Source organism: Canis lupus, chromosome 1, assembly GCF_003254725.2.
Source record: "Canis lupus dingo isolate Sandy chromosome 1, ASM325472v2, whole genome shotgun sequence".
NCBI classification, from domain to species: Eukaryota; Metazoa; Chordata; class Mammalia; order Carnivora; family Canidae; genus Canis; species Canis lupus.
In genome coordinates, this window is record NC_064243.1 from 37972165 (window position 1) to 37998836 (window position 26672).

The 26672-nt window shown below is 37.1% G+C and overlaps 1 protein-coding gene across 2 annotated transcripts in view; it reads right to left on the reverse strand.

Moving 5' to 3' along the window:
- Nucleotides 1-5068: 5068 nt before the first annotated feature.
- LOC112644266 (DDB1- and CUL4-associated factor 13-like) overlaps nucleotides 5069-26672 on the reverse strand; it is a 205509-nt gene continuing 183905 nt past the window's right edge. The window contains exon 8 of one of the 2 annotated variants that reach the window (XR_007412614.1): nucleotides 5069-5637. The gene's annotated coding sequence lies outside the window, so the exon portion shown is untranslated. The remainder of the gene's footprint in view (nucleotides 5638-26672) is intronic. The other variant, XR_007412620.1, reaches the window with a different exon arrangement.

A 26672-nucleotide genomic window follows, 5' to 3' on the forward strand; every position in this document is an offset into this window, starting at 1 on the left:
GAGACACAAGCTTCTCAGCAACAACAGCATCAATGCCTATCAGCAGGCTGGATATTGCACTCAAATTGACCTTGTAGGCATTCAAACCAAGTAGGCACTTGGGAGGCAGAGATGGAGAAGGCATTTCTAAGCACTCTCTCATGTCATATGCCTTAAATAATGACAGCCAGTCCCTCCGGCCTTTTCAGGAACTTCTTCCTCATGCGGCCTCTTCCTCACTCAGAGAGCACTCTGCACTGCCTGCCTGCATTAGTTTTCCTTTGTGTAAATACCTAAAGTCATGGCTTATACTCCTATAGTATTTTGTTAATTTCAAAATTATTTGACATCTGAGAATCATCTTCATTCCTTTTAACCACAATACAATAGAGGTTGGTAGATCTGTTCATCCTAATGTCATAGGTAAGAATCTTGAATAGGGGAAGCGGCTTATCTGAGGTCACAAATGAGATAGAATCAAGGCCTGAAATGGACAGAAACTGGTCCCAAGTCTGGTAGCCCATTCTGCATACTGCCTGGTCATGTGAAAAGCCCAATCTCAATATATCATAGGAACTAAAGGCTCCATTTTCTTCTCTAGCAAAAGCAGGAGTAGTCTAAGTTAAGTTAATGCTGTCTTCCCAGAGGATATTTTACACGTGGTGATTTCCGTCCCTAAATATTATTTGCTATAACCTTCTTGAGGATAAAGTCATGACCTCAGAAAAAAGACACAGTATATTAAATTTCTTCTAGTCCTCAAACTGGATTCTCATTAAGGCCACTGCCTGATTCATTTTTAGTACTGCCCCAGGCACACCAAAAGAGCATATTTTCATGACTAGCAAGGGCATCATTCAAAAGACAACTTGAATGTGGCCATTTATGTTTTTTTTTTTTTTTTTTTTTTTTTGTCTAAAGCTAGCATTTAGATAACCTGCAGGGAAATCTTAAAACACCCTGAAAATGAATGCCATTTCCTATCTGGTAGACATATATAAAACGCTGTATAATGTGTGTGTTTGTGTGTGTATGTGTGTGCGCACGCGTGTGTACATGCATGTGTGTGTGTGTTGGAGAAACAGGAGGTGTGTTCTTTGGAAAACAACTGGTCCAGAAACCAGCATTAATTCATAGGCCAACAAATCAGTGCTCTAATTTCCAGTCCTTTCCTACTAGATTTAAAGAGTCTGAGGATGCAGAAACAAACCAAGAAAAAAAAAAGCCAAAAGTCTGAGGAATAAAAACCATCAAAGAAACATTCAACTTTGCTCTTTTCCAGGATTTTGTCCAAAGCTACCCAGGACAGCCTGAGACATGTCAGACCCAAGCGTGGTTAAGTCCATTCTACCAAATAACTTTCTACTTGCTGCCCAGGGAACCAGTATGTCATGTGCATGTATGCAGAGAAATATGCATGCATCTCTCAGATTCTCATTCTCTGCATGCCCTCGGTGCATATGTATGTGTCAAATGTATGTTGAAGGTCATTTTTCTATTTGAGTTTTTGCTGCTTCTTATTTTTAAAAGGCCAATGGAAAAGGGTTTTAAAAAGCAGGTTGCATAAAAATTCTGTTTCACTGGGCAGCCCCGGTGGCTCCGCGGTTTAGCTCTGCCTTCAGCCCAGGGCGTGATCCTGGAGACCCGGGATCGAGTCCCATGTCGGGCTCCCTGTGTGGAGCCTGCTTCTTCCTCTGCCTGTGTCTCTGACTCTCTCTCTCTCTTTGTGTCTCTTATGAATAAATATATAAAATCTATTAAAAAAATCTGTTTCACCAAACTGGCTTCAGACTCCTTGTACGCGTACTTACAGGTGCATGCGCGTGCACACACACACACACACACACACACACACCTCTTTTAACCCCCTATGTGGTGATTTAAATAACGAATAGCTGCTTTTTCTTAGGTCCTTTGGAAGGACCTCTATTCTTAGGCATTAGAAACTCCTTGATTCCTCTGCCAAAATGCAGCAGATTCCTCATCAAAGCTGTGACCCTGTTGATTTTGCTCACTGCCAAATTTCACATTGTGATAAAAACAAAACAACAACAACAACAAAAAGCTTGATATTGGAGTGATTAAATTTCAGGGAGACTTGACAGAATGGAGTTCTTCAAAACCTAAACTCTGCCAATTTGAGGTCTCCAATTTATTCCAACAGCCATTTAAGCCTGAACGCCTCCATTTTAATCATATTAACAGTAGATTACAAAGACACTGAACACCCAAAGAACTCCAGTTGCAAAATGAATTTGGCTCTTCCCCCTCCTCTTTATGTTTGGAATGATCAAATATCTGCTAGCAGAAGCCATTAGCCAGAGCCAGCCCTTTTGTAATTTCCCTTTGATTCCCTCTGTTTCCTTAGCCAGAGGTCAGCACCTTGGCACTTGCCCAGATAGTAGAGGGGAAATAAATGCACCTACTATCCAAGCAACAGCTAAGGTACTAAGTTCCCAGTGCCAGCATTTAGCTCACCTTGAGAGCTCACATTTTCTTTGCATATGACTGGTGCTGCAGAGAATTAGTGATGAAACTAATCCACATCAATTCACAGCAACTTAGAGCCCTGGTCTGACTGTCATCATGCTCTAACCAGGGAGGCGACAGCAATGGTCCCCCAAAACTGTGTGCTCTTGGCCCCCTTCTGGATGGCACCAGTTGGTAGTTTATTAGGCCTTCAGTGGGGCCAGTGTAGAGATTTGTCCATGCCAAGCCCGAGCCTTTGCCAGCTTGCCCATTTCTCTGGTAGTGTACTCCCATAAAGCTGCAGGAAACCTGAATATTTAATGCAGATATTTTATTTGAAACCAAATGCCTCTGTTCTCCAGAGTCTACTTTCTGTCACCAGCCTACATCGTAGAAAACAGAATAAACATTTTTCTGCCCTGCACAAGCCAAGCTATTTTCATATTTTGTTTCCCCAAAGTCATTAAACTGCATGTGTACACAGATTCTAAAAACTCAAATATCCCCTTACTGTTTTTCACGATATTGCATAGTGGGAACAAACTGGGGCTTTCCCATCAGCCAGCCTGTGCATACCTCCCAGCTCTGCCCCTTACTCTGTGACTTCCAGTGAGTTATCCATACTTTCTGAGATTTGACTTTCTCAATTATTAAGATGGGGAAAAAACTATCTCCTTCACACAGTGCTACTGTGAGAAACAAGGGAGATAACACACAAAACGTACTTAACATTGAGTCTGGCCTATAGTAAATGCTTAATAATGCATTTAATATGGTAAGTGCATAAGTGTTTAACCAGTGGTATTGTTAATATAATCATTATTAATATTATCCACTTATAAATGGCTTGAATTGAAGATTTATCATGACTTGATAACGACACAGAAATAGAGATGAGGAGACTATGAGTTACAAGAATTTCTACACAGCAATATGCTTGGAAGAGGAGCTGGGGGATTATCTTGTGTTTCATTCACATAGAAGCACATTCATTTTCCTTAGATTGTGTGAGTATTTGGGGTGGTGAGGTGAATACCGGCGCTGATGGAGGCTTATTATCCTGTGGTATCTTCCATTATACCCTTTCTATTCTGCTTCTGGGTGTTCCATGCCAGACTTTTCCTGCAACTTTTCTCCCATGGCCTAGAATATTTAAGATTTTTGAAAATTATTTTACAAAGTATCTTATTCCTACTTTAAAAAAAAAAAGCTTTGAAATATACTGTGAAATAGAGTTAAATATCTAAGCACAGGTTATTTTCTTCCTTTGTGTTGAATCAAGGAAGAATCTTCTAAAGTTGGGCTCTGTCGATAACCTTGGGAGATATCACTACAACCTTTCCGGACAGAGTCCCATATTGAAAGATGAACTGATTGAATCATATATGAGGTAATTGTCCTCAATTAGACAATAAAGGTGATGGAAAAACAAGATTTTTTTCTTAAAGTTTACCTTTCACTCAATCAACAGATACTTTGGAGTATAAACAAGAGGGCTTTGGAATTGTGAAAGGTGAAATGGAACCTTTCTGGTACCTTAAAGTAGTTGGAAAACCAAATTTCTGCTCAATAGAAATCAGTAATATTCTCTTATACATTGGCTTAAGACTTTGATCTAGTTCAATAAACAAAGCTAGAATGCATTATTTTTTTCCCCTGAAATGATTGGCCCTTCACATAGAGATTCAGTTTCAAAAGGAATGGCAAAATACAAGGAAGATTTAATGCCATCTCTCAGCTTCCTGAAAGAGAAGATTCCCTAGCCAAAGAGAAGAATAAAGTGTTAAAATTTCTCTCCTCCTTCAGGAAGATTCAGATGTTTACATTTGAGAAGGGAGAGTGAAATTTCAGGGGCATTCATAGGTCCTTGAAAAAGCAGAGTCCAATCTTATGTGGCTGGAGAATGGACAGCACTTCTGTCTGTGGAACTGAGTGGTGCTAAGGCTTTGAGTTTGTGCCACGTTGTCTTACGCAGTCCTGGAACGAGGACACTGGGTTCCCTTTCGTTTGGGTCCAGTGAGGTGTATCCTGACTGTATCATGTGTAACCAGTCAATCAGAGAACAATTAGCCCAACTATCTGGGGGTCATCAGACATCTGGGTCAGGTTGCTAAAAAAACACCAAAGTACTCAGCCACTGAGACTCCCTAAATATTACTCAATGGTCACCTTTAAAATGTCAGTAAGAGCTAATCACATGTATTTACAAATACAGTATTGACTAGAAAACTACTTCAGCCAGCTATATTTCTAAGATCTAGCGAGAGCAGTCTGTTGAACAAAAAACAAAAAGTCTTAAAATGCAGTGTTTTCTTGGAGGCCTTAGGTCCCAGAAACTGGAAACACTTCCAACAAATAAGGGGAAATAAAATTTCTTAAATGAATAGGATAAAAGACTACAAGCCCTGTTATCAAAGTTGGGATTCTGAGCACTAAATTCATTATTTTTTACAGCAATTTCTTTTTGAAGCCAAGGATATTTGGAAGATACTATTACAAAACAATCTGATGAAGCACAAGTAACTTCAGTCTATACATAAGAGGACATGCATTTTATTAACTTGTTACTGGTTGATGTTAACATACATAATTTAGTTCCCTCAGGACAATCTGCAATAAAAAATGTAGTGATACTAATAACAAATGTAGAGGAATGACTTTTCTTATTTACCGTTTCTGACACCATTTCCGCCAAGGCGGCTTTCTCTTGGACATATAGGCTCTGAATTTTCAGTGTGTTAATCCTTACTAACGTTCTTCTAAATCCAATCCTGGACATAGATTACTTTTTTTAATTTTTATTTCCATTCTCTTTGCACCAACCCTCCAGGATATTTACTGATCTCTCTTTGTCCTGTCATTCTTTCTGTCTTACAGAGCCTGAGTCATTTATGTGCATTTAAAGCTATCTTTGGATGCAGCCCTGCTAAAGCACAAGGTAGTCTGATGATGAAGTACTTCACCCATTTGCACTTGTTTAGAAGAATACCCTCCACTTCTCCGCAGTGTACTTCTCAAGTAAAGCAAGTTGGATATTGGCTCCTACGTTGCCCTTTGTGTACAATTTCTTTTGACTCTTAATCATCCTGGCAGCAAGTGTGTTCAACATGAACTGGACCACACATGGTGTCTTTGCATATTCTGTGCATATTCTGCCTCCAAGGATTTGGAAAAATCTCAAAGTCAGTGCTAGAAAAAGAAACGTAGTAAAACAAGATTGGGGAAATAAAAAAGTCAGTTACTTAGGAAAATATGCCCAATTATAATATAATCTGCACAGTACGTACCATAAGTATTTTAGAAATAATGCAATGTTGTCTGTAGGGAGAGATGAATGTTGCAACTAAATAGTTTCTGAAGAGCAAACATAAATAAATGTACTGACTCTTAAGACCTTGGCATAGAGCGTACAATAATGAGTTGTTTTGACAAGTCCAAAAAATGTTTCTGTCTCTCCTCTTTCCTATGATTTGGCAACTTCTTTACCTCATATTGATTTGTTCCTCATTTCCCTTGCAACAAAATTTACCTTCTTGTAAACATATCATCTGATATTCTTTCCACAAAGACTATTTCTAGAGCCTCTACCTTCTTCCTAAATGATTTACTACTTTTTCGTTCCTTTTATTATTCCTCCCTCCACTGAAAAACCAAAACCAAACCCAAAAATTTAACCAGCACAGAATAGAATATTACATTTTTCCAAACTATCCAGACGATGAAGACAATGATGGGTGTAGAGTTCTGTGTGGATGGCTGTCTCAGCCTTACAAGATGGATAGTAATGGGTCTCCTTTCAACCTCAAGCCTCTGTCTCTAAAACAATCTCCAAGTCCATCCTTGTAACAGAATTGCTAATAACTGCTCTTCCTGCATCTCCATGTCACAGTGGGTTGACCTACTTCTTCCCCTCCCTGACTTTTCTCATGTGTTCCACTACTGCTGAGAGACAGGAGACAAGGTATACTTCCAAGGGGGAGATGCTCAATTCAGCCAACAGAATTATGAGAAACAAGGCCCCTGTCACTTCCTTTTTAACATTTAAATTCTGTCTAATGTTTCTGACTGGTGGTTCCATTTCTTTTCAAGTACTAAGTTATTTCTCAAAGACAAATTTTAGATTACATTGTTCTCATCGTCTTCACCAACGTAAGTATTCCTCAGATGTGCATGGTGCTGTTTGAATAAAACATTTGTTTCTTCAGGAAAAATGTATGTCTTCCCTGTGGATTGAAAAACAAGGTACTATATCCCCTTCTGCATTTCCTCTCCTCTGGGTAGAGGGAGGGGATCATATTCCCTATTGGTAAACTGTGATTTTTGAGAAGTTAAAACTGAATTGAACAACTTTTTCTGGATTATTCTCAGGGCTTACCCTATATTAAATGAGCTGGATTTTGAGTTTTAGAAGGTCAGCTCAGCACATTACTTTTATTTTCATGTCTTTAAAACTTGTAAATGAGTCTGCCACAAGGGCAGCCCAGGTGGCTCAGTGGTTTAGCACCACCTTCAGCCCAGGGCGGGATCCTGGAGACCCAGGATCAAATCCCACGTCAGGCTCTGCATGGAGCCTGTCTCTCTCTCTCTCTCTCTCTCTCTCTCTCTCTCATTCTGTTGCTCATGAATAAATAAATAAAATCATTTAAAAAAATCTTGTAAATGTGCCCCTCTCCAAATCTTATATTTCATCAATAAGAAAAACAAGGCCGAGAATGGTTAAATGACTTACTCAAGGCTATACAGCTACCTTGTGGAAGAAAGTGGATGGTATCCCTGATTTTCTGATGTTTTCATTTACCACTACATAAATGAAATAATTTTGCAATAGTTCCACAGATATGTATGTGAAGACCATGCACACTCACTGAATAGGTTTAAATGGATCTTCATGTTGAACATTCCTTCATGTTTGAATCAGTATGGTGCTTCCATCAGAGCAGAGTTAGCCACCAGTACCACTAGTCCTCTAGCTAGAAAAGAGACCTAACGTTTTGTCAGCACTATACATTTATAAAGGGCTTTGACACACATGCTGGCATTCTTTCCTCATTCTAGCCCTAAGAGGTTGATATAATTAATAGTTTTACATTTTAGATGAGGACACCAAACATTCTCAAGTAAAATCCTCTCTGTTGCTCAAGTGATGTGACTTGAGAGACCATGCTCAAGAGAGACCTTGCTCAACATCAGAATCCATTTAGAGCCCATTCAAAACTAGTGGATGTGTCCATACTTCCTTAGCTAGAGAGCCCTGAGAGAAGAGCTTTAATGGATAAGACACAGCACGAGCACGATTTGACTTCACAGTTTTGACTAATCCAGCACACCTGGCCAAGTATACATGTGTGCTTATCTGTAAGTTTTGAGGAAATGGTGTATTAATGATTGGTCCTCAAGTCTCTAACATTTATGATGATGAATCTTACTTTGTGTTTTTTTTTATTTTAAATTAGATTTGAGAGAAAGCAATTATAGCTCCTGTTAAGTTATTTCTGACAAAAACATTTTGTAAACAAACAAGGAACTAAATAAATATTTTTGCTTGGACTTCTACTCTATGAATCATTTAAGAAATGTACACAAATCATGGCAATGTGTGTTTTTCCCCCCTCTGGATGACTTTTATTTCAACTTTTCCATATTTAAGAACATTTTCAATTATTTATAATCACACTTTATAAAGTCGCTTTGCTGCTAGAGCCAAGATAAAGTCATATGTGAGTTAGCTTCATATTTTATTTGTCTTCACCTGTAAAAGATCTGGTTTCCCAAGAGTGTCATACTATCATGAGGGGATATTCTAATAATTCTATTGAGGTATATAAAATATTCATATTTTTTCTAAAATGAAAAAGAAATGTCACGAAAACAGTTTTAAAATATAAAATTTGATAGTGGTGCACATTGGTGTTTAGTGTTCATCCTGAGAGGAGCCCCTACATATAGCCACCTGATATGAATGTAAATAAAACCCTCACTTCTTTCAGGAACACCAATGCAGAAAGAAGTATAAATCAATAGTATATCATTAATAGGAACATTTTGACTTTGTATAGACCATCAAAATAATCCCATCAACATGGAGTTGTCAGTATTAGGGAATCAAGATGGAGACAAAGAAAGATGACGCCACACAAGATCAGACACAGAGGATGTCCTGGGCAGGATTGGCAAGAAAGTGGGGTGTGGCCTAAGCATTGCCTATCTCCCTCCCTGCTGCTCCTCTTAGGAACACTCAGGAGTCCTGAGAACACATACCTCCTGTGCCTGCCTCCAAAACACCATCCCATTTCATGCTCCAGACTTCCCCACTACTTTAGGTGCTACTCCCAGAGGCAACTGTGCTCAAATTTGTAACTCCTTAGAAAACAGTCTGATGAAATGAAGCTCTTTAATGCAGGCAACTGATCATATGCCCCTGATCACTGACCGTCCATGAGATAAAAGCCTTGGCCCAAAGTGCTGACAGATGGTAGAGAGTTTTTGACCAATAGCCTTGTTAATTGTGCTAGAATAAGAAAGCACTGGGGGGAGGGGGGGAAAGGAGATCTGGATTCAAGGAATGGTTTACTGTCAAGTAACTCCTCTGGCCTTGGATAAGCCACCTGACTTGCCTATGCCTTAGTCTCCCCATGTAATAAATGAAGATTTAGGGGCACTTGGGTGGTTCAGTGATGAGTGTCTACGTTCAGCTCAGGTCATGAACCTGGTGTCCTGGGATCGAGTCCTGCATCAGGCTCCCCACAGGGAGCCTGCCTCTCCTTTTGCCTATGTCTTTGCCTCTCTCTCTGTGTCTCTCATGAATACATACATTTTTAAAAACTAAAAACTAAATAAATGAAGATTTAAAGGGTGTTTTGTGAGGGAACAAAACAGGCAGCCAATTATTTTTATTACTGTTAGCATTATAGGATTTTTCAAATCATTTTGCATCTCCTGTTCATTTGCTGTGCAAGACATAAATCAGCCATACTACTACTAGTTTTTCAAATACCAACCATATAGAATTCACAAAGAAAATCAGAGTAAATTAATTTTCCCTTCTTTTACATGAATTTTTGTTTCTTTCAGATATAAAGATTCACACATAACTAATGCCAGATGTACTTTTTGCCCTTACAGTTGGTCAATATTTGGTAAAAGTGTCGGGAAAATACAGGTATGCAGAAATGAGGAGCTTCTGAGCCCTGGTTCTCCCCAGCCCCTTGGGTAGTTCATCAGAGGTAGATGTGGTGTACCTGGACCACAGAGCTTGCCCAGGCAGTGGAGACTTTTCCTGTGCACTCTGCTGGCTTGTAGGCCTGTTTCTTCCCTAGCAGTGCAGTTCAAAACTGCTGATTCATGCTCATGATACAAGCTTAATGACCATGAATGCACTCTGATTTTTTTCTTCAGGCACATTTTCTTAGTAACTAGGCTCATGATATGCTAATACAAATTGGCAGACTTGAACTGAAACTACAAAAATACAATCAGCCACTTGGAAGGAACAAAGGACAAAAGACTCCAAGGCTGCCCTTTCACCTTGGGTTTTCATTTTGGTGGTGAAGGCACACAGTAAGTGCTCAACAAAGAGAGGTGGTGTTCAGGGGAGACCCATGGTTACCATTAGGATTTTAAATCACTCTGAGTAGTAATTCTTTTCATTTAAAATAAATTTCCTTCGAGCCCTTTTAGTAATCTGGCATTAAGAGGCTCTGCTGGTTTCTCTCTTTGTGTCAAATAGCTCTGGCTCAGCAGCAGCTACTGAAACCAGGGAGGCAGAAAAGTCAAATTTTGCCTTTTCTCAAAATCCATCTTGGCCACAACCTGGCTGCATCTTGCTTCTGAGTCATATAGGAAAGGTTCATGGGAGGTCACCCTAGTTCCAGGGACTAATTTGGAGTTTTAATGTATTGCCATTAAAATAATGCTTAATCTCTTCTTGTCAGCTGGCTGGATGATACAATGATATTACCCTGTGTTGCTACACAAGTGATTAGAGTACAAGAGCACAGCAAGTCCTCCTTCGACAGCAGACAGCAGCCTCCCAGGAAAGCTCAGAAGATTCTGCAGAAGAACCAGCCTTCTGCAACAGACAGATATTCCCAGAAAGACAATTCTGAGACTGGTTCATTAGTGCCTGTGTTTTCATTGCACTGCTGAGTGGAATGCCAGGGCCCTTGGCTTCTGTTTTATTGAGGGTCTCCTCTACCTACCTGAGTATCACATATTTTCTGACCACAGACTTGGAATTACTGTAAAGTGAGTGATCTGATATGAACCAATCAAAGTTCTCCAGGCAAATTCAGCTCAGATTTGAAGTTGTTTCTATTCTGAAATGAGCTTTTTCTTTATTACTTGGAAACATGTCTATTAGGTGGGACTGGGTGAGTCTGTTCTAAGATGCTAAAATTAAAAAATAAATAAATCACCTTGGGTAATTTCATGCCAGAAGCTACAATCTCCTGTTGATAAAAAAGGAAGATGTTTGGTTTCAATTGTAAAGGTCACAGTTGCTCTGCTAAGCTGATTTTAAAAGTGATGTGGTGATAAGCATAGAAAAGGGTAAAGAAATTCCTTACAAAGCAGAATGAAGTTGAGGATTTTTTTTTTTTTCATCACAGGGGAATAAGATTCAAATCAAAGTCCTGAGAAAGAGGTCATTTTGAGATACAGAGAATTAAAGATTGGCTCTAATTTGTTTAGGTTTTTATAAACTGCTTATAACTGTTTGCTCTGTTAATCAGTTCAGCATTTACAACAATCCTGACATAGTTATTACCACTTTATAATAAAAGTACTAAAAATGAGAATTTTATTTTCTCTTCTGCACTCTAAAATGCTTAGTCTTAATATCATCTCAAAAACCAAAATCCTATTTTATCTTTTGAAGTGATCCAGAGCCAACAATCTACTCAGAGACCATTACTATAAACATGGCTGTCAGATTAACCCTGGAGGAAGCAGTCACCATAATCTCTTTAGGTCCCTGGGGGTGTCACCAAGTAGTACTTCGGGCAATATCTGAAGGCTGATCACCATGAAACTGGAGTGCTCCAAACATCACTCCCACCAGGGGCATCCGAGCCACGGAGTCCAAGACAGAACAACCCTTGCATTTAGACTCTAGTGAAAGTGTCCAGGCAGGAAGATTTCAGGAGGAAGTTATATTAAAATTACTATCCTTATTATTTGGGTGAGGAAATGAGGCACAGAGCATTCATGATTCCTCTACCTCCCAGCAACAAAGGGATGAATTGGAATCAATTTTTTCTGCCCCTGTGCCTTAAATTGGGCATCCATCAGACCATGCCACCTCCTTTTGTGAAAGGAAAAGAAGAAATAGAAAATTGGATAAACAAGCACAAAAGCTGAATTCCAAGGTTAAAGATAAATCCCAGTTGACACAATAGGGGCAATTTTCCAATGATCTGTTGTTGGAAGATGGCGGACTAGACACGGGTTCCAGGGAAGAACCAGAAACAAGTTCCCTTTGAAAAGTGTTATTTGAGCCAGAGCAAGGATATTGAACAAAATTCTGAGAAGGTGATCCTGACATATATTTCCTCCTAATAGCTGGCTGGGTTAGCAAAGGAATTAAATTCTCTCTCCACACCTCCAGCTATCCCCCAACTAAGGAAGGGCTAATTCAATTCTTTAAGAACATGTATCCGTATTCCAAATGGCTGAACAGCAACACATTATTAACATGGAAATGGTCAAAACAGCATGTCTTTCCTAAGGACTAATGAAAGGAAAATATGTTGGACTAAGAGTCTGTTTTCAGACAGAATATGAGAAGAGAAGGAATAATAAAGGCAAAGATTAGGAAAAGAGAAAAGATGGTAAGAAGATGGACAGGCCAAGACCTAGTCTTGGCTTGGGGGCATTGACTTCTTTTCTGATCTCACCCTCATTAATGGCCACCTTGTCACCCTCTGTGCCCAGTGAATGTATTGTTACCTGGAAGGCTCTTATTTCCATAGAGTATTGGAGCTGTGGTCCAGCTGTGTTCAAGAGCCCGAGCCCAGCCCAGGTTTTAAAAGGAAAATAAACTGCAGGGATGTAACAATTGAAAGGGAAAACTCTTAAATAAGAATTTCTCAAATTTTACTGGGAACAACTGACTGAAAGGAGCAGAAGAATAAGTACTTCAATTGAACATTTATTGAGCAAGTACTATATGTCAGTTATTATACTACAAACTCTCCCTATTTGCTCTTTAATGTTCTTAAGAAACATAGATGTGGAACTATCCTTGTTTTACTAGAATCAAGGAGGTTTAGTTACTCCATGAAGATCATACAATTATAATTGAAAGGACTGGTATTCATTTCCTGGTGGATTTTTATTTCTAACTAATAAAGATACAAGTGGAATTTATGCACATATAGTAAATGCATGTAAATGTTTCAAAGGCATGATGATTAACTAGTATCTTTATTATAAAACTATAAAAGATTATCACGGGCCAAAACTTGATGAGGCAAAATTTCCCATTAGTACATCTGTAATTTTGAGTACAGGGAAATCTAAACAAGTAAACAAGAGAGGAGGCAGGGGAAGAGGAACCCATCAGAATCACTTGTGCAACCTATTCAAGCACATCTTCCATTCCTATATTCCCTCCGCAGCCCACTTCACTTCTGTTGGTCAGTGTTTTTGGTAGAATATGTCTCATTTCTTAGAAGCACCTAGTCATTAAGAAAAGAAACAAAAAAAAATGTTCTGACATCACTTTATAAATTTCCACACAAGTGAATATATCTATGCCTCTTCATCATCCTATACATATAGGATATGTCCTTCTCTTTGACTAGGATATATTCCTCAAATAAAGAAATTTCTGGATGATTTGTTCTCAAGTTATTTAGATTCTCATGTGTTTTGGTAATTCATTTATATCACACACAATTTTACAGGTAACAAATATTCTCACAATAATACAAATAATTTATGTCTTTCATTTGCTTCACTAACATACTCTGCACATAAATGTACAACTTCATCAAGATACTGAGTTCTGATCAGATTAAAAATAAAGTAAGTTACTTCATTAGAAAATAGCAAATCTCCTACAAGTGGTATAGGAAGTGATTTCACTGAATCTCTCTACTTTGTCATATATTCATTAACTTATTAAATATCAATTTATTATTGAGTGCCTATAATATTCCAGGTAGCTGGATTTTACCAGCTCAAGTAGAACTTACACCCTTTGTTGAGAAACTCATTTGCTTATTTTGGAGAAATCTCTTTCAGACTATGGATGTACTGAATGATATTAAAGATATTCAGAAACATCAGACTGTTGTTTTGCTCTTGAATGACTATATTTATTGGAGATAAAGCCTTCATGTTTCTCAGGTGACACTTTCCAGATGTCAGCATTTAGTAATAATTACTAGTAATAATTTAAGTCACTTATCTTGTTATGTAGGCTAAAATTTGGGCTTTGAAGAACATTGGGTTAGTTAAATTATAATAAAAACATAGACCAAACATACTGAAATGGGCCCTATGGACTCTAAATACCTTAGTGGTGCTGGTTTAGGGAATTCATAGTAAAGCTCTGATCTGTAGGTGAATCTATACCAGTAACCTGCATTATACTACACATGACACCAGAAGAATGAGAAGGCACCTGGGACTGGGAATCTAGATTTTATTTACTTATTCATGAGAAACAGAGAGGCAGAGACACAGGCAGAGGGAGAAGCAGGCTCCATGTAGGGAGCCTGACGTGGGACTAGATCCCAAGTCTCCAAGATCATGCCCTGGGCTGAAGGCAGCACTAAACCACTGAGCCATCTGGGCTTCCCTGGGACTGGGAATCTTAAGGCCTGCATCCAAATTTCAGTTTGCAAGTTTGGGAATCACAGATAAATTACTTAATCTCCGAGTTCCCGTCACTTCATCTGTAAAGAAAATAATGACTTTGCCCCTATCACTGGGATATTATAAAGATCAAATGATCTAAGATTCGTGAAATGTTTCAGAAACTATAAGATGATATAATATAAAATATTAGTTGTAAGAAAATTTTCAGAAACTGTAAATGATACATTAAAGTGTTAGTTTTGCTATTGCCCTCAAAATTTTATTTTGAATTTTATAATCATATTTAAGCTTATTCATTACAATATACTTGCTTATTGTAAACAATCTACAAGATTCAGAAGAGGCAATGTTGTAGAAAGACAAGAACTCAAGGCTGGAATCAGCTGAACTCGAATCCCAGTATACAAGATCCATTTGGGCATCTTGCTTCTCTGAACCTGTTACTTCATCTATAAAGCATACATAAATATACTTTAATGTATGCAAAGCATGTAGTACAGTTGCTCAGTAAGTAGGCCCAATCAATGAGAATTACTTCTATTATTACAAAGTTTAATGGTCTTTGTTCTCTCCACTAACCATCCTTACAAATGTCCATCTGGCTCAAGAATTGTATCATATTCTGCTAGTTTTTTAGTATCCTCCTTTTTTCCCTTTCTCAATCCCTTCCAAAAGCAAAGGATTCACAACTACCATAATTATGCAAATGTATCAGATACGCATTAGTTTTACGGTTATGCTAGAGGTTATATCCTACTAAGATACCTAAACAGTGAGTCTGGTTTGAAAGGTAAAGTAAGACGAGGGTCATGCACAATTGAAGACATGTTCTTATCAAGGTGATTCTTTCTGAGGTTATAGCCTCACTTTTGTACTTTTGTATTTTATATTTTCTTTTTCTTGAACTGAATGTTTTGAAAATACTATCCCACCTGAAAGAATCTGGTAATTGGTAAAATGAAGGTTTGTCTGAGAAAGAAAACACTGCTGCAAAAAAATCTGATTTAGTATCATGACTTTTATTCATTTTTAATACAGAATTTCATGGCTCATCAAGGAGTAAGCCAGTCTATCACAAGAAGTTGTCTTTTTCTTCATTTTAGAAATGTCCCTGCTGTTATTGTGTGTGTGCTTTTGAAATATCAACACTGTTTATAAGGAAGGGAGCTGGGAGTCTGTTCTCTTTCCCCTCCCTCTTTCCAAGTTCCCTGTATGTGCCCTTAAAGTCCCTCTCACAATTTCTTCCTGCAGCCCATATTATTGAGTGTCATAGCTTAGCAACAATCATCATATCACATTAAATTTATAGTTCAGCTAATGTGATGGAATGGTCTCCATTCCAGAATCTCCTAATTTTCTTTCTTCCACACAACTACAGACTGGAACCAAAATGCTCAGTCAAATATCTTTCTTATGTAACTAACAGGAGGTAAGTGTTCTCCTGTTTCTCTTCCTCTCTCACTCTTATTCTCTATCCCCTTCTGAATTTACATAACTGGCTTTCATTATAACTTAACAATGTTCTGAGAGCACATCAGTGATTCTCCAGATGGCTCAAACTGATCCATGGGAGTACCTTTCTTTTCAAATTTGATCTTAGAATAGCCAATATGTTTCTAGCAAGAACTGACTAAGCAGGTGACTTGTCTATTTCCAGTTAGTTTCCATTTACCTACTTTCTGATAATGAATATTAATATTCCTTGATATTATCGGTCCTTTAGGTATCTCTCTAAATTTTATCCTTTAGGATTTTTTTTAAAAAAATACTTAATCTGTGGACCAGTTGAAGAAAAAACTTTAATTTGAAAAAAAAATTCATTATTTAAATCTGCTTTTCTTCCAGCATATGTTACAACTTCTAAAAGAAAGGTCTTAAACTTCAAGCGAAGGACAGCCAGATGTTTATTCTTAAAGAATTTATGAGAAAGTGAAAAGTATAGCTATAAATAAATAAAGAGAAAAGAAATATGGGGAAGAGAAAGGTATAATGTTTTATATGTTCTTCTATTTCCTCTCATCAAATTCTCTGCCAAAGTGCTTAATATAAGGTTATAACCAATTTGGTTACTGTAACCAAGTACTGGTACCACCAGCACAGATTCTGCATTTCTTTTATCCCCAAATAATGGAAAATAGGGGCTCCAGAATGATCCTAAGAGCTGTAAATAAATCAGCAATGGCAAAATATTCTTTAGAAATAGTAGTGTGTGTGTGTGTGTGTGTGTGTGTGTGTGTGTGTGATTTCATTGCCTTCTCTGGTCTAATGTCAACTAAATATGACAGAGTAATATTTCTGTAGTGAGTAGGTAAAAATATTCTTTCTCAGTTTATTTGAATTGTCAAAATGTTTTTATTGAGCCAAATAGAAACTAAGGAAGTAGAACTACTATTAAAATTCTAACAGAATGTAAAATGTGAAGATGTTTATGTCCATCTATAAGTTCATATATGAGCAAACCTAAAAGCTTTAGTTTTCAGTGTCTTCTGGAGGTTCATGGTAATTCTACTCTATCATTTATTCAATTATTTGCTCACTTGACAGACCTACTATTTGAATATATAAAAGGGGAGGGAATAGGGTAAGAGGAAGAAATCTAAAGGAATTTTGAGGAAATTTCAGGCAGAGAGTAGCATATGAACAGGGAGCTGAAGCAACTTGTCATTTATGGTAATTAGCTTAATTTCTGAACAGCATAGGAAGAAGGTGACAATGGACATAAGTGAGAGAGAGAATGTAGATGGTTTTCTATGACATACTCTGGAACTTGGATTTTGTCCCTTTTTCATAGGTAAGGGGGAAAATAGATACATTTTGAGCAGGTGAGTTGGATATATTATTGAATTTCTGTGGATATTCACAGTGACAGCAGTGTGAAGGGTGTCTTGAGAGCACCTGAATCTACAGACAAATACATATTAGGAGACCACTGCCATAGTTGAGGTGAGAGATGAGAAAAGCCTTAATCAATAGTAGAGGAGTGGGGATTTACAAAGACACAATTTATAGGTCTCAGTGATGGTTACACATCAGAGATGAAAGAAAGACACAAATCTAGGCTTTTTGGCTTCAACAGCTGGGCAAACTTCTAAAATGAGAAATGCGAAAGGAAAGGTAGGTTGGTGGAAGATGATGAGGTCAGTTTGGGACATACTGTGAAGTATGAGACATAGTTCAACAGTACACATTGAAGCACATACATCTCAAGCTCAGGAGGGAGAGGACTGAGATTTATAAAAAGATTTATTTTTCAGATTTGGGGATCAACAGCATAGATGACTGTTGAAACCCAGAGAGTAACAAGCTTGCCCAGAGAGAACCTAGTTGGAGGAGAAAGTCCTAATAACAGAGCCCTGGAGAACACAAACACTTAAGCTATCATTAGAAGAAAAGAAATTAGAAAAGAAGCATTTTTTAAATAGGAAGGAAGACTATCAGGAGAGAGTTATGATTCAAGAGGGAAAGGAAAAAAAATAGCTTCAAAATTAGATAAGATGAGGACTGAATGATAATATTGTCTTCACCCATAATTATGTCACTGATAAACTATGCCAGAGCAGATTAGTATAGTACATTGCAGAGGCTATGACCAGTAAAATTTAATATGCACCAATTTTATCAATGGATCAAGTCATAAATTCTAAAAATTACACAGAAATAACATTCAAAAGAATAAGATCATTTAAAAATGAAAGTGTTTGCATATGCTATATATAAAAATTGGCTTAGAAATTATATTTTCTAAAAGAAAATTCCTTCAAATTAGGAAAATTCTGATTAAAATAATTGTATTTTGAGAATATGAAGCCACACTTTTGGCCAACAGATACTAGACTAGCTGTACACAGCTAGAATGATAAACAAATTATATAGAAATATATAAAATAATATTTACAGATGTTGTACAATAGTCAGCACAAGGCAGTATCTCTAAGAGAATGGAAACAAGAAAAATCTTGTTTTCATGACCCGTGTTTTCTGGCAGAAGCAGAGAGGCAAGAGGAGGAATCCATGTAAAGCACAGAGATCTCATTAATCAGATTTTGGAGAGGTGGGGTATTTTGAATAGTGGGATGGAACAATGGAGAGAAGGGATTATACTCAGCAAGAGTTCCAAAAACCTGCACAGGCCAATTCTTGAGACTTGGTGAAATAAAAGGTTGTCCATGTTAGGAACACTTCACAAGGTTGAGATAACCGCCAAGGAATTATGAACTCAGCTACCATCTGGAGCTTGCACATAACTGGGCCAAATTCTGGTTCCAATCAATCAGGGTAAGAGACCTTGATGCACACCACAAATAGCCAACAGAAATCATAGAAAGGCCATGTGTTAGCATAAGGTCTAACTTAGCTGGACAATAAAACATGTTCTAGATCAGCCTTAAGCAAGCCTAAAAACAAATGTTGAAAAGATCAAGCTGATTCCCACATAAGTAGATTTCTAAACAAAACAACTTCATACTTCTCTAAAGGAAGATAATAAAATCCAGAATTTCAACAATTAAGCACTCGGCATCCAGTTACAAAGCAATTACTAGACATGCAAAGAAACAGGGAAATAAGACCCATAACTGTAAGAAAAATCAATCAATAGAAGTATGCCCAGGAATCATTGAGGTGATGGAATCAGTAGGCAAGGTTTTTAACAGCTATTATAAATATATTCAAGGATTTAAAAGAAATAATGAACAAAATAAGAAGAGAATTTGAACCTATTAAAAAACAAAAACAAATGGGGCAGTCCAGGCGGCTCAGCGGATTAGTGCCGCCTTCAGCCCAGGGGTGATCCTGGAGACCGGGATCGAGTCCCGTGTCAAGCTTCCGACATGGAGCCTGCTTCTCCCTCTTCCTGTGTCTCTGCCTCTCTCTCTGTTTCTTGAATAAATAAATAAAACCTTAAAAAAAATAAAAAGAAAAAATTAAAAAAACATGGAATTTCTAGCGTTGAAAAAATGCATATATAAAATAAAAAATTCGCTGGTTGAGCTTAAAAACAGATTAGATGCTATAGAAGAAATGATCAGTGAACTTAAAAGCAGAAAAATAAATAGATTCCAAATAGAAACACTGAGAAAACAGATTTGTACCAATATACAAGACACCTTAGATGAAATGGACAGATTTCTTGAAAAACATACATTGCTGAAGCTGACTTAAGAAAATGGAAAATCCAAATAGCCCTATACCTATTAAAGAAATTGCATCCTTAATTTAAAATCTCAGAGAAGGGCAGCTCCGGTGGCTCAGAGGTTTAGCGCCACCTTCAGCCCGGGGCCTGATACTGGAGACCCAGGATGAGTCTCACGTTGGCCTCCCTGCGTGGAGCCTGCTTCTCCCTCTGCCTGTGTCTCTGCCTCTCTCTCTCTCTCTCTCTCTGTGTGTGTGTCCCATGAATAAATAAATTAAATCTTAAAAAAATAAAAACAAAATAAAATAAAATCTCAGAGAAATAAAAACAAAAAGAAAAATCCAGATCTGGATAGCTCCACAAAATTTTATCAAATGTTTGATAAACAATCCCATTTCCTTAAGAAAATAAATGTAGGGAACACTTCTCAGAATTACATTACAAGTTAGTGAGAATCACTTCAACAAGGACTTACACAAGTTCTTAGGAAAGATCTCTTCTGAATGTTATGGTCAAGAATAGAGCTAATCTAAGTATAAGTTTAACTTAATGTAATATAACTAATATAAGTTAAATATATATATATATATATATATATATATATATATATATATATATATAATTTATTTATTTATGAGAGACAGAGAGAGGCACACAGGAAGAGGGAGAAGCAGGCTCCATGCAGGGAGCCCAACTGTGGGACTTGATCCCGGGTTCCCAGGATCACACCCTGAGCGGAAATCGGCGCTAAACCGCTGAGCCACCCGGACTGTCCAAGTTAAACTTATATTTAGAGGGTTTTGACAGAATGGAAATTAATTCTAATTTGAGGGAATGACAAAATAACATGAAGCAAGAAAGCATATGTGCATGGAATAGTAAATACAATTAGACAATATCACAGATTATGCAAAGATGCAATCACCATGGGATACCTTCAGTTTCAAGAGAGGGAGTTTGAATTTTATTTTATAAGTGGCTATAAAGTCAATGAAAGTTTTTGAGCATGGGAGTGGCACATCGAATAGAGATTTTGCAACCTTGATTTCATAAAAGCTATTTGGACTGAAGGAAAGAAGTTTAATGACAGAGAAAAGAGGAAAAATCCCTTAAATGGCTTGGTATGTTTCTTTGGGAATGGAAAGAAAGACACAGTGCCCAGAGGAGGCCTCGGGGTAGATTCAAAGAAGAACAGCTACAAACCTCATCACATTTTCTAAGTATTAAGTAAAAATATATACGAGCTAGTCTAGATTCTAATTCCCAGGCTCAGAAAGAACCTTGTATGGTATGGAATCTGACTACTAAGACCTCACTGTATGAGAAAATAAATATTATTTCAATTTATAATAAATTTATAATACATTTATAATACATTTATAATAAATAAATATTATTTCAATTTATGCCATGTTCTTGGCCGGAAAAGACACTTTTAAATTTAGTCCTATATATTTACATATGAAAATTTAGGTAAGATCTATGACGTTCTCTCCCACACGAAAGAACACGAAGCTATGTTCAAATAAATTCATAATGAGAAGCAATTGTACATTGTACATTTACTGGATTTTCAATTGATTTAGGAGGGTGGATTTATCTACTGAATTTGAAAATGATCGATGCTGATTAAATCAATTATATTTGATATCATCCATAGTTTTATTTTTTTTTGCTCTCAACATGAAATTTGATGAATACCTTTTTCCTTCAATAACCAAGGCTCATGTACAGATATCTCTGAGGTAGCATCTAATTCTCCGTGAATGTTATCTGGGGACTAAGGCAGACAAGAATTTGATATGTTGTGACTTTGCAGCAGTAAACAAATCACAGTTAAGAAAGCAGTAATTAAGTTTGTGAATTTGCTAACACCACAATTGATATAAAAGAATTTTCATGATAACCAGACTAAAGAAAGACTTGTGTTTTTGTAGTAGTCTTCTTAAAAAAAAAATCAAAGCAAACAAAAAAATTGTTAAGAAATGAATAGTTAAGGGGTGTAGGATTTCTATAAATAATTTGAGTTTGTTCATTTTGCTGAATATAGAAAATTTTCACTTGCCCATTCATTCATTTATTCAACAAGCAAATACTGAGCACTGCTATCTCTGGGACACTGCAGTAGTTTGAAGTAAGTGAGTTCCAGAGCCAACCACAATGAGAAGAAAAACATGTACTCATGTGACTACAGAAAATTATTGCAGGTAATACTGTAAGCAAAAGCTTCCCTTAAACATTTCCCTATGCTTGAAAACAATTCTTTTTAAACATCATGGAAACAAAAAAATGCATAACAACTTAAAAGTTTCTGTTTTACTATTCATATCAAGTCTCATAAATTTTAAATATTTTCCTTACCTGGTGCAAGTTTCCTCTCCTTAAGAATTCATACTGCACAAATCTAGTGAACATTTACTGTTTGGCAAACACTGATAAGAGCTGCCCTCTTTCTGGAAAAATTCACAGGTTAATGGGAGGATGCCTCCTGTTTGTAGGGCACTTTACAATTTACCGAGGGATTTATTTTTTAACCGATTTGGTCTCCACAACAGCCTCTGAGTTTGGAAGGCAGTCAGTTCTGTCTTCCTGGAGGTAATATGGAGCTCTAAGACTTTGTGTTTGTACTTATGGTGAGTGATGGTGACATGCACATGAATCCTCTAATTCCTAATTCAGTGTTCTTTCAAACACAACATCCAGCACATATGTGTATGTGTGTCTGTTGTATGTGTCTATCTATCTACCTACTTATCTATCCATGTCATAGGAAATGGGATTAATAGAAATGCATTCGCTTTCAAGTTCTCTGTGCCATATAATTTGTGGCTATGGAATGGCGAGTTTAAGAAAATATTTTCTTAAGTGTGTCTCTCACTATATCAAATTACAACGCTATAGTCAGGCATCTCATGTGCAAAGAGTGGCATAGGCTTTATAGTTATAGAGGGCCTATTGCATGCCAAGTACATTTTTAAACCACATTGTATGCATTAAATCAATTAAACATCATGATAACACTATAAAGTAACTTCTGTTTTTATCCCAAGTTTATATATGTATGTGCAAGCTCACTTTATATACAAAACACAGAGAAGTTAACTTGCTCAAGATGATACCATCAAAAAGTAATAGAAATGTAATCTGAGACAATTTGGCATCAGAGCTAGCCCTATAATATAGGATGATATTTAAGAGGGAAAGAATCTCATTAGCCAAGTACAATGTCTGATAGAGACTTCAGTGGTTACATTTTAAGACAAATATTAGTATATACCATGTATTACATAGAAGGTGCATTTCAAACCTCTGCCTGATAACATTTTGTCATGGATGGTTTCATTATATTAGCTGGTTGCTACTTATATAGCTTAGCTATTGGATTGGTCACAGGACAGAAACATTTTAAGGTGGATGAATGTAGAATGATCAAAAACATGAAGAAACTTCCAGAAGATTATGGCAATACAAGAGCTGTTGTAGCGGAGCACTTGGAAGCCAAGGGGGTGACTTGGCTTAGTCTGTGGCAGAAAAGGGCATAATGAGCCCAAGAGGAAGAACCAATGTCAATGGACATTCCATAAGGAGTTCTCAGTCCGGGAAGGAAGGCAGATATGTCATACACAATTATACTCGCTTGAGGCATATGTTTAAATAGGGGTAATGTGCATGGTTCAAAGAAGTTTCAGAGGAATGCTGATTTTACCAGGCAGAGGAAAAAAGGTCAGGAAAAAATACATGTCTGAGGAGACAGCTTCTAAAGAATGGATGGATCAAGCAGAAGAGAGATTGTAGTAAGTGGTTCCTGCAACGTTTTGATTTCTAAAGCATTCAAAAGTATTTCAAAAGCATAAAATGCTTGAAGCATTTTAAATACAGAATAAAGCATTTGTTTTACTATTAAAGATAGTATATTTCAAGAAATTATGGAAATAACTCATAATAGATTCTTTTCTGCCATAATTTTAATTGATAACAAGTTAATCACAAGGCACGAAAGTGTGTGAGAAATGGGGGAAGAGGCCATCACTACAGGAAGTAGCGGGAGGGCAGAATTTAATGAAGTATTATGTGGTAGTTTTTTGTTTCTTTGTTTATATCCTTTCACTGAATTTTCAGAACCACCCCATCAGGTGTTTTATGCCCATTTACAGATGAGAAAACAGAAGTTTCGAGAAGTATTTGTTACCAGTAAGTGGTAAATCCAGACAGGTTTTCCAATTCTAAAGTTCATGCTTCATTCACCCTGACCTTTCACTCTAATCTCCACAGGAAATACAGATATGAAAGCTCTATCAAGGATCCAAATGAACCTCTACAGTCATGCTCGGCAAATCCATGCTCAGGGTTGGCCAAGTGGAACCTTTGGGAGGAAAGAATCAGGAGATTACAAAATCTCTCCTCCTTCTGCGTCTTCTTAGTCTTGGTGGGATTTGAAGCAAGATGTTTCGTTTGTTGCTATGTCTTCATCTCTGGATGTCTGATAGGGGTTGTAGGACCAGGGAGGACAAAGGAAAAAGGATATGCATAAGGCTTTGAGGAAAAAGGAAAAGATCACGGCATTTCCACTTTGCCCAACTGAGTTCTTCAGGGCAGGAGAGCAGAGAAGTCTTCAAAGCAAAAGCCCCAGGTAGGAAAAAGTGAATTTACTTGTATTAGCACCTAAGCACAATTGTAGGTGGCTGGATAAAGCATAAGTCTCAAAGAAGTAAGAATTCTTTAATGTACATTGTCAGAGGTAGGAACCATTGCAAAAGCAAAGATGCATGCAGTCAGTCTTCCCACTTCTTTCTAGCATCATAAAGAGAGAGAGTGATGGAAAGTTCAGGTCTTTGGAAAGGAAACTTACTCAGCTAGAACATCAGAGAGGAGAAGAAAAGGTATGCATAGGAACCAGGATTGACTAGAGATACAAGGAAGTGGTAAATGTCAAGGAAGTTAATGAGGAGGATGTCAATCACCAGTTCAAGGGTGTTTTTACTACCTCTTATTGGGCTCTTACTCTCTTTCCCTTATCCAGCATTCATTTCTCTCTCCTCTTACCAGGACTATGATTCTGCTACGAAATCTTTACCAGCCTCTTTTTGCTTACAGAATGATCCATGCTTCTCAAACATGCAGTCATTATGCTCTACAATGTAGCACACCTTCCCTTCCCAACCTGGTCTTCTACTCTTACTATGGGAAATCTTCACCATTAAATTGATGTATATTCTATTCCTAAGTATTTTTGTGCTTTCTCACCTTCATATTTTGGCTCTTCATATTCCTCCACCTAAATGCTCCTCTGTCTAATTTTCCATTCTTGCTGTCTTTGAACCTTATATACTATATGAAGCACACAAAAGTTGCCCCATAGAACCTAATTAGAATAACATCTTTATGTCTCATCTCCTGTATATTTTGTAAACTCCCGAAGGTCAATAAAATGTCCACATAACCCATTATTCTAAGGCATAATTCCTTGTACGTAATAGGCACTCAATATATAACTGATAAATGAAGATATTAAAAAGAAATTATGATTCTATTAACTAAGGAGATCTGGAAGGATCATTTGCTAGCATCTAGTCTAATGCCTTTATTTTAGAGATGAGGAAACTGAATCCCAAGGAAGTTAATGATCTTGATCTGCATAATAACTACTTGAACCACAGCCAGCACTAAGAATAATAGCTAATATCATTTGACTACCTACCATACACAAGGCCTGACTACAACACTTTGCTTATTTCAACTTTTAACCTTTGAACATCCTATTCAAAAGCTCATTTGATAGAAAAATAGTCATGCAGAAAGACTAAGTAATTCATACTAAGTCACATACTTTTGTAAATAGCAGAATCAAGATTTAACCACACTTAGATTGATTCCAGAGTATGCATGCTTAACCATGACTCCATTCAGTTGGACCTTTGCCATTCTATCTCCATTTGTTAGCACAGTAGGGTATGCAAATATTGGCTGACCCAGGTTCTTGCTATAAAATGAAAGGCTTGTAAAAAAAAAACCACATACCTGTAGGCATTCCTTGATATTACTAATAAAGCTAATAAAGAAAATGAAGTTAGTACAAGCCAACAGCAATGTGATTTTAGTTGAGAAATGAAGTGTAGACCCTACTTAACAAAATTTAGTATTTTAGTCTCTACAATTCAGCTTTCCTCTCAGGAAGTAACAAACAGACTCAATAAAGAGAAACATCGTTGGCTATTCTAAACCTACCATTTCTTCAATTTTCGTTGTGACCTACGTGAAAGGAAAAAAAAATATTTGTAGTGCTCATGGAGATTTTTGGGTTTATGTTCTAGATGTTGACAATGATGATAGTGGTAACAATATTTCAATGCCACAGTTTTTCTGTGTATGAGTAAGCTTATTTTTTAAAGCTTCAGAAACCAAAGTCTGTCTCAAAGCAAGCCTATTTTGAATTGCTTTATGCTTAGTTTTCCCTGTTAATTAAATTCCAGTTTATAATTTATTACAGTGTTCCTTTTTCTCATTCACTATATTTCTGTGTGAGCTATTTCTAGATTAGAATTTTGAAATTTTCTCAAGGAAAATATAATTAACTCTTTCTGTTAATTATAAGAGTTACTGTAACCACAAGATAATTCTGGAAAAGCAATTAAGCAGTGCTTTGATTTTCTCCAAAGTTGTACATTTGTAGTTAAAATCTACAAGTCTTGGACATTACACTATCCAGACCCCATTTATAGGGAACACCCTCCTTACAATGTCTTCTTTAGATGGCAGCCTCTACTATCCCAAAAGACCCTCCAAAAATAGAAACTCACTCCCGTTTCTCCACTGCGTATAACCCTTCTGCATCCACTTTTTTGTGTGACAGACAATTTCTTCATGCTTTGGACCCCTTGTACTCTCCAGCCTCCTCTCTCACCACCTAAGGTCCTAGCAATCAACTCACTACATGTTGCCATTTTTGCAAGATGAAATCTAGAGAACAAATCTACTACTTCTTCCTCATGACCATCTCTCATATATTTAAACACAGCTATTGTGTGTTACCAAAGTTTTCTATTTTCCAGGTTAATTTCTCTGATTCTGAACATCCTTCAATAATTACGCTTGCCATCTCTTGGTAAAATCTGTTAAAATTGAATTCAACATTTTGTTAGGGTCTATGCTTTTCAGAGAACAGTGAGTTTTGCTTTCTTCATTCTACACAGTAAATTTTCACTTATGGAAAGCAAAATTTCATAAACCTTTTCATTATCCATGTCCACTCAATTTGTACTAGCCAACTAAA